This window comes from Nelumbo lutea, chromosome 1, assembly GCF_056320005.1.
Source record: "Nelumbo lutea isolate HS-2025 chromosome 1, American lotus-T2T, whole genome shotgun sequence".
Taxonomy (NCBI): Eukaryota; Viridiplantae; Streptophyta; class Magnoliopsida; order Proteales; family Nelumbonaceae; genus Nelumbo; species Nelumbo lutea.
The window spans coordinates 193722251-193731808 of NC_142684.1; the positions used below are offsets into that span (position 1 = coordinate 193722251).

A 9558-nucleotide genomic window follows, 5' to 3' on the forward strand; every position below is an offset into this window, starting at 1 on the left:
TCTTGTTTTTATAGTTTGACAAGCTAAGTTTGTTTTCTTTATTCCTACAGCCTTTCAATCCAAACAGATCCAAAAGGTGGTGTTATTCTTTTGTTTTTGTAAATGTCAAACTGATTCTCAAGCTAATCCTAGTAAAATCAGCAGTTAGTTACTGATGAGTACATGGTTTACCTACAATTTATGAAGTTTTATGCATGATTTTATGATGTTTTTTTTTAGTTTCACCCCATTTTTAGTTTAATTTCAAGAAATATTTCAAGGAAACTAATTCAAGAAAAAGAAGGCATAAAACAAGAAAAGAGCCAAAAATAAATTAATTTAGCCCAGCCCAGCCAAGAGAGCAATAAAGGATCACTCGGCCCATGTAGCCCATGCTACACTCTTTGGGAGAACCCAAAGAGAGAGCCTAGCAAGAAAGCTAAATTCGGCCCAGCAAAGAGGAGGCCCATTTCAGCTCAAATGTAGCCTAGATTGCAGCCCAAAATAGCTCAAAGTTCAGCTAAGTTGCAACCCAAAGGGAGCTAGGGGCGGCAACTTCTAGAGGCTTCAAGAGAAGAAAGGGGATAGCACTCTAGAAGGTTCAAGAGGAGAGAAGGGCAACCAATTCTAGAAGCTTCAAGAGAGGCCTCTAGACTCCATGAAAGCCTATTTAAGGAGGTCTCTTGAAGGGAGAAGGTGTTCAATTACCTAAGTTCAAGACTCTCTAGTCCCTTGGGTTCGAAATTCAAGAAGAGGAGAAGAGAGAGCTATGCGCAAGAAGAAGAAGGAGGTGGGGAGATCCAAGTATCCAAGAGAGAAGAAGGTGAGTTTGAAGGTAAATTCAAATTACGTAATTAAGTTTTCTTGAATCATTCGAATGGATTAGATCCAACTTTGATGTTTCTTGATTAAGAGAATTGATTGTAGAACTGATGGGCCAAATTGTTCTCTTACAAATCCAGATCTGAAATTTCAGATCTGATATTTGTAATGTCTGAATTGCTTGAGAAAGAATTCTGACATTCATTATTCAACTTGGCCGATCTGTTCTAACCTCTTGGAATTTCTGGAGTGCTTGAGAGAAACTCTAGAAATTCGAATATGTTACTCAATAACTGAATTGAATGCAAGGTTAGAGATAACTTGCACAATTCAGTTGGTGATCAATTCAATTTGAATTGATGCCCTTGAATTGTTTGATCTAATGCATGCATGAATGATTAGATTCTTGATAGAGATATAAGAATCATCATTCATGCATAGGATGAACATGCACTTGAAAGTGGGTGTTTATTTCCTTGGGGTTTCACAAAACCAAGGCTGAATCATACTCTATTTGAATGATCTAAGAGGACTGATTGCTGAATCATGAATTTGCAATTTTAGCCTATTCTCTCAACTGGAATGCAAGGTGTTGAACCAATGCCTATTAGGTAGTTTGTAGTTTAGAATTTCATATTTGAATAAACTGTAGTATTTGGTTAATCAGATAAGAGCTGGCTGGTTTAGTATTAGTAGTTGCTGCCTAAATCCTTGTGGGAATGATACTCTACTCATCTCTTTATTACTTGAGCGGCTAGTGCACTTGCTATTGTCACAATGAACCACCATGTTTTTAGCGCCACTGCCAAGGATTTATTGTAACAATATTAGGAACCATTGGCCATTGTTAATCTGATTTGTAGCTTTGTATTCATTGCTGATTTCCAATTGTGCATCTTAGATTTCAGATTTGAATGCAATAGTTTTCATTGATGGAGCCGATTTTCTTTCTTAATGCTTGATTGCCTCATCTTTGATTTCAGTTTCAGTTTAGTTAATGTAGTAAATTTCTGGTTCTATGATCTCAAAAGAAAAAAAAAATGTATAAACATCAAAAGAGTGCAGATCTGATTACTTATACTTGTCATTTCTGAATTCAGCAATCAGATCTGAACTCACACACACAAAAAAAATTATATCAATGTATGGCTGAATGATGCATAGGCGGCTAGTACAGTTCTGATTGCATTAACTATGACTTATAGAGTTCAGACCTGAACTTATTGCTATAATTGCTTACATATTTTGTGGTTCAGATCTGATCACACTACTTATCACTTTTGCATCCAGATCTGAACACATAATGAAGCATTTTTGTTCTAACCTGGTGCTTTCAATTCTGAGTTTCATATCTGAAATCAGACCTGTATTCAGCATGATTTCAGATCTGAAACCCACATCAATTCAGAGATCTAGCAGGTCATATGGGAAGCAAGTTAGAACAGACCTAAAACTTTGCTACCATGCATAACCATTGATTTCAGATCTGTATGCACTTGCACTTCTTGCTGATTTCAGATCTGTATACACTTTCAGATCTGTAAAACCTCACAATAACCACTGGTTTCAGATTGAGTAGCTGCTACTCAAAAGAGTGCAGTTTAGATCTGATTACTTTACTTGTTACTTTTGAAATCAGAGATCAGATCTGAACTCATTATTGCTATAGCTTCTGCTCTTTTTGGTCTGCATATCTTATGAAAATAAGGTGATTCGGATCTGATTACCTTACCTATCACTTCTGCCAACAGATCTGAGCACATACCAAATCATATTTGTTATAACTTGCTGAGTTTCAGATCTGTATTCACCTCTAAAACCTACTTCAATTCAAAGATTTGGCAGGTCTTATTAAATTAGAATTGAAAACAAATTATGACAGACCTGATTTCGGTATATACAGATTTGGAACTTTGCTACCATGCATAGTATAACCACTAATTTCAGATCTGTATACACTCACTCTCACTGCTGAAATCATATCTCAGACCTGAACACAGTTGTTCTAGCTACTGATTTCAGACTTGTACATTGAATGGCAATAGTATAGCTTCAGTAACTACTGATTTCATAAATAAGAATAGATTGGTACAAGGAGAAAGAAATTTGTAAATTGTAGTAGCTGCTGAAATTTAAGATTTCAGATCTTAATGTGTAAATGATTTATGAATGTACCCTCATAAATTTCAGATCTGAATGTGTAAAAACCATGCACAACATCTGTACTCAATAAGGTTAGCAGTATGAACTCAGATATGAACATGACTATTCTCAGTAGCTAAGATTTCAGATCTGATTTTAGGTCCCTGTAATTAATGGCTTCATGCAAGACATACAAGTTGAAACTTAAAGAAGAAACTTAAAGCTCTTGATTCCAGTCCTATTTCAGATCTGGTTGCAGTAGATTTCAGATCTACTTATTGATATTAGGATTAGAATTTTGTATTCTAAATAGTTGCCTTGTACAATTCAGTTAGAGTACGATCATTGATTGGTTAAATTATTCATATTCTTTTGTGTATACTAGTATTTTTATTGCTTTGACTTCTACAGTTTATGACAAGCAGACCTGAACTAGAGAAAATTCTTTACGATGCAGAGATTGAAAGGATTCTCCGTATCCGCCTAAGAGCTACTAGACAAGTCAAACCGGAAATAGAAGAGATGGCTGAACCTAGAACCATGATGGACTATACCAAGCCCACCCTAACTAGGGCTGCTTCAAGCATTATAAGACCGGCCATTGCTGCTAATAACTTTGAAATCAAGCCAGCCATAATTCAAATGATTCAAAACACAGTTCAATTTTGTGGTATGGCTCACAAAGATCCAAATTCCCATATAGCCAATTTCTTGGAAATTTGCGACACCTTCAAGCATAATGGGGTAAGTGATGATGGTGTAAGGCTGAGGTTATTCCCATTCTCATTGAAAGATAAGGCCAAGGCTTGGCTAAATTCATTACCAGCCGGATTTATAGCCACTTGGGTTGAGATGGCTACTGATTCCTTTCTAAATACTTCCCTCCCTTGAAAATAGCAAAAATGAGAAATGACATTACCACTTTCTTCCAACAAGAGGGAGAATCTCTCTATGTCATGGGAACATTATAAGGAGCTGCTGGGGAAGGTTCCTCATCATGGCCTTCCGATATGGCTGCAAGTACAGACCTTTTACAATGGTCTAACTGATTCAAATAAGACCATCCTAGATGCAGCATCCGGGGGCTCCATCAATAATAAAACCCTTGAAGTGGCCCATGCACTCATAGAGGAGATGGCAGACAATAATTACCAATGACATTCAGAAAGAACACAAGTAAAAAAGTAGCATGGTCTTCATAATGTTGACTCATACACGGCTCTATCTGCTCAAATTGGTGCACTCAGCAAGAAATTAGACGAGATGCAGATGGCAGCCATGCATGTGCAGCCTGTGACATGTGATTTGTGTGGGGAAGGCCACATCAGTACTGAATGCCAAGTTGGCAATCAGTTTAGGCAGTCTACAGAACAGGTTGACATTGTAGGCAACCTTCCTAGGTAGCAAAGATATCAGTACCATCATGCCTTTTAACCGGGATGGAAAGGACACCCGAACCAATCATGGCAGAATCAGCATGCATCGAAGCCCTTCCACCAAAATTTTCATCATCCAGAACAAAATTCTAACCTAGAGGAGTTGATGACTAAGTTCATAGCCAGTGCTGAAACTAGGTTTCAAAACCAAGAGGCTTCAATAAAGAACTTGGAAAGTCAGGTTGGGCAATTGGCACAATTGGTCTCAACAAGGATACCAGGCACACTACCAAGCAATACAGAGGTGAATCCACAAGAACAAGTGCAAGCTATCACTTTAATAAGTGGTAAGGAGCTTCCAGAAGTATAGAAGAAAGCAAGGGCTGAACTCAAGGCAGATACAACCTTTAAAGCCAGGAACCAGAAGAAGGAGCAATCTGAACCACAACAAGAAATGCACCAACAGCCACAAGCTCCCTTTCCTAATCGGCTGAAGCAACACAAGCTTGAAAAGGAATTCGGTAAGTTCCTTGAGATATTTAAAAGTTTACATATTAATATTCCTTTTGCTGATGCTTTAGCCCAGATGCCCCACAATGCAAAATTTTTGAAGGAATTATTGGCAAACAAAAGGAAATTGGGAGATGTGGCTATGGTTGCTCTAAATGAAGAATGCTCGACAATCCTTCTTAACAATCTGCTTTAAAAGATTAAAGATCTAGGGAGTTTCACTATCCCTTGCACTATAGGCAGTTTAAAATTTGAAAAAGCATTATGTGATTTGGAAGCTAGCATAAATTTAATGCCATACTCGGTTTTCAAAAAATTGGGATTGGGAGAGCCCTAACCCACCAGAGTTGCATTGCAATTGGCTGATAGGTCCATTAAGCATCCTAGGGGGATCATAGAAGATGTGTTGGTTAAAGTAGATAAATTCATTTTTTCCGTTGATTTCATTGTATTGGACATGCAAGAAGATGTGGATGTCCCTCTCATCCTAGGGAGACCTTTCTTGTCTACCGGAAAGGTAATGATTGATGTCCAACAAGGACAACTCAGCCTTAGGATACAAGATGAGGAAATAATTTTTAAAATGTCTGATGCCATGAAACATGCAACTTCTAGTGATGACTCTTGTTACATGATTGATGCTATTGATGATGCAGTTAATGATTGCTTCTAGGTGAATAGATCGGCTGACCCTCTTGAACCCTACCTACAACAAGGAGAAGTTGAAATAGGAGAAAATGAGGAAATAAACCTCATGATGGCATACTTGAGTGATAAGCCTCAGTTCAAAGGGAAGGGATTTCTCAAATTAGAAAACTTAGGCAAAACTCTTGTACCAACAGGTAAGCCATCATCTCAAGAACCCCCCACCCTTGAACTGAAGCAATTATCACCCAACTTGGAGTATGCTTTCCTTGAGGAACCATCAACTCTTCCTGTAAAAATTTTTGCATCCTTGAACCCATTGCAAAAAGAAAAATTGCTAAGAGTGTTGTGGGAACACAAAAATGCACTAGCTTGGAGGGTAGAGGACATCAAAGGCATTAACCCATCAATATGCACACATAGAATTTTGATGGAAGAGGACAACAAGCCCTCGGTTCAGCTTTAAAGACGCCTAAACCCAAACATGAAAGAGGTGGTGAAGGCTGAAGTCATTAAGCTCTTAGATGCTGGGATCATTTATCCTATCTCTAATAGTTCTTGGGTGAGTCCCGTACAAGTCATGCCCAAGAAAGGGGGTATGACCATTATCCCAAATGAAAAAAATGAACTCATCCCGACTAGAACTGTCACTGGTGGCGAGTATGCATTGACTATAGAAAATTAAATGAGGCCACCCGTAAAGACCACTTTCCTCTCCCATTCATGGACCAATTGTTAGAGAGGCTAGTCGGGCATGAGTATTATTAGTTCTTGGATGGATATTCAGGGTACAATCAGATCCCAATTGCACCAGAGGACCAAGAAAATACCACTTTCACTTGCCCTTATGGTACCTTTGCATACCGAAGGATGCCATTCGGATTGTGCAATGCCCCACCATCCTTTCAAAGGTGCATGATGTCCACATTTTCTGATATGGTGGAAAAATTTATTGAGGTTTTTCTGGATGATTTTTCAGTTTTTGGTTCTTCATTTGATGCATGCTTGAATAATTTGGAACAGGTGCTTAAGAGATGTGAAGAGACACATCTAGTGCTGAACTGAGAAAAGTGCGATTTTATGGTGCAGGAAGGTATAGTGCTTGGACATAAGATTTCATAGAAAGGTATAGAAGTTGACAAAGCTAAAGTGGATGCAATTGAGAAATTGCCACCCCCATAATCTGTCCATTCTGTAAGAAGCTTCTTGGGGCATGTTGGATTCTATAGAAGATTTATTAAGGATTTTTCAAAGATAGCCAAGCCATTGTCTACTTTGCTTCAGAAAGAAGTGACTTTTGAATTTTCAGCTAAATGCCTATAGGCATTCAACACTTTGAAAGACAAGTTGATCAATGCACCCATCATGATAGCGCCAGATTGGACACTTCCATTTGAACTAATGTGTGATGCGAGTGATTCAGCCGTAGGAGTTGTTTTAGGACAAAGAGTGAACAAACATTTTCAGTCGATTTACTATGCTAGCATAACCTTGAATAGAGCACAACTAAATTACATCACAACAGAAAAAGAGATACTAGCGGTAGTCTTTGCACTTGATAAGTTTCATTCATATCTGATTTTGTCCAAAGTTATTGTGTACACAGACCATTCGGCATTGAGGCACTTGCTTACTGCAAGAATTTGACATTGAAATACGAGACATGAAGGGTACCGCCAACCTGGTTGCTGATCATCTCTCCCGGTTGGACAAGGTAGGCTCAAAAGAAGAGAAAACCAGCAACATTCGAGAAGAATTTCCAGATGAGCAGCTGTACTCCATTCAGGAATATTCATCTCCTTGGTATGCTGATTTTGCAAATTATCTTGCTGCACAAGTCATCCCTCCTAACCTTTCATATCAATAGAAGAAGAAATTCTTTTCTGATATAAAATACTATTTGTGGGAGGAACCCTTTTTGTACAAATTATGTGTAGATCAAATCATAAGGAGATGTGTCCCCGAGGAGGAGATGGAATCGGTACTCCAATTTTGCCATTATAGAGAAGCAGAAGGACATTTCGAAGGTAGCCACACCGTAGCTAAGGTCTTGCAATCAGGTTTTTATTGGCTGACATTATTCAAAGATACCCATAGGTATGTGTCCACATGCAACAAATGTCAAAGAATGGGTAACATTTCCCGACAGAATGAAATGCCCCTTTCTAATATCCTGATTTGGGAATTTTTTTATGTCTAGGCTATAGATTTCATGGGGCCCTTCCCAAATTCTTTTGAGAATAAGTATATCCTTGTTGTTGTTGATTATGTGTCTAAATGGGTGGAAGCCATGGCTTTACCCACAAATGACTCTAGGAGGGTAGTACATTTCTTGAAAAAGCTTTTCACCCGATTTGGTACTCCTCGAGCTATAATTAGTGATAGGGGAACTCATTTCTACAACACCCACTTTGAATGGTTAATGCAGAAATATGGAATTAAATTGGCTACCCCTTATCACCCTCAAACTAGTGGCCAATTGGAGTTGGCTAATAGGGAGCTCAAAAGAATTCTAGAGAAGATTGTAGCATCTGCGAGGAAAGATTGGGCCATCAGATTGGATGATGCTAGTGTGGCTCATTGTGGCACTAGCAAGTGAACTAGCCATTCAAGTAATAAAGTAGTGAGTGAAGTATCGTTCCCACGAGGATTTAGGAAACAATTACCAATACTAAATTGGGCACTTCTTATCTGATAAACAATAAATCAAAACTTTATTCAAAAAGCTAAAAATTTTAAACTAAAATCTATCTAAATTATTGGCCCAATTGCCTTTAAATTGGGTTAGAAGAATAAGCAGTAAATGTCAATCTTAGAATTCAGCAATCTATCAATTTGGATCATTCGAATAAATCATGATTGAGCCTTGGTTTAGTGAAACCCCAAGGTCATGAGCAGCCTCTCTCAAGCGCATGTTCATCCTATGCATGAGTGACGGTTCTTCTATCTCTAACAAGAATCTAATCCCCATGCATGCATTTCTTCAAACACTTCTAAGGCATCAATTCAAATCTGAATTGATCACCAACTGAATTGTGCAAGTTATCTCTAACCTTGCACTCAATTCAGTTCTTGAATAGTAGATCTGAATTCCTAGAGTCTCTCTCAAGCATTTTAAGAATTCCAAGCTTTAGATCCATTCGGCCAATCTGAAATTTGCATATCTGAATTCTCTTTCAAGCAATTCAGATCTTGCAATCTCAGATCTGAGTTTTGAAGGTTAATTGGCCAAATTAATCTATAATTTAATCCCTATTAAAAAAACTTCAAATACAATTCATAACCATTCGAATGAATAAAAAAGAATTTGATTGCTGAACTAAAATTTTACAAGCTGAAATACATCAAGAAAGAATGGAAGAAGGAGAAAGAAAAAGGAAAATATAACAAAAAAACTGAATTCAAATTAAAGAAAAATGAAACTACAATTGAGTTATTACAAAAGATCTTTGAATTATAAACCCCCAATTTCAAACTCACATTCTTCATCTTGCTTGCTTGACTTGAACTTCCTTCAGCCCTTCTTCTTCTTCTTCCTTGCGCCTAGCCTTCTTCTCTTCTCATCTCTCAAAATGGCTGAACCTCTAAGAGTGGGAGAGCCTTCATCTCAAGCAATTAAACACCTCTCCCCCCTCCTAGGGGCCTCCTTATATAGTTTTTCAAGGGGGCTCTTGCCCCTTCTTGAAACCTCTAGAATGGGGTGTATTACACCCCTTTCTTGAACTTTCTAGAGCTCTCTTGGAAGCCTCCTAAGGACTGCTATTTGGGCTGCACTTAGGCTCTTTCTTAGCACATGATAGCTATGTTTTGAGCTACTCTTTTGGGCTGAGAATGGGCCTTCTTTGCTGGGACGAATTCTACTTTTAGCTAGGCATTCTTTTCTTGGGTTTTCTCAAGGAACCCACTTGTTCTTCTTGGGCCGAAGTGCTCTCTCTTGCTTCCACAACTGGGCTGGGCTGAAATTGGTCTTTTTGAACCTTCTTTTCTTGCATTTTTCCTTCATTTTCTTGGATTAATTATCCCTGAAACTTATTCTTAGCATTAAGCTAAATTAAGACACAAATTAATAAAACCGACATAAAAA

The 9558-nt window shown here is 38.1% G+C and overlaps 1 pseudogene; it reads left to right on the forward strand.

Annotated features, from left to right (window-relative positions):
- The first annotated feature begins 748 nt into the window (after window positions 1–748).
- LOC148880119 (uncharacterized) lies at window positions 749–8073 on the forward strand (annotated as a pseudogene).
- The last annotated feature ends 1485 nt before the right edge of the window (window positions 8074–9558 follow it).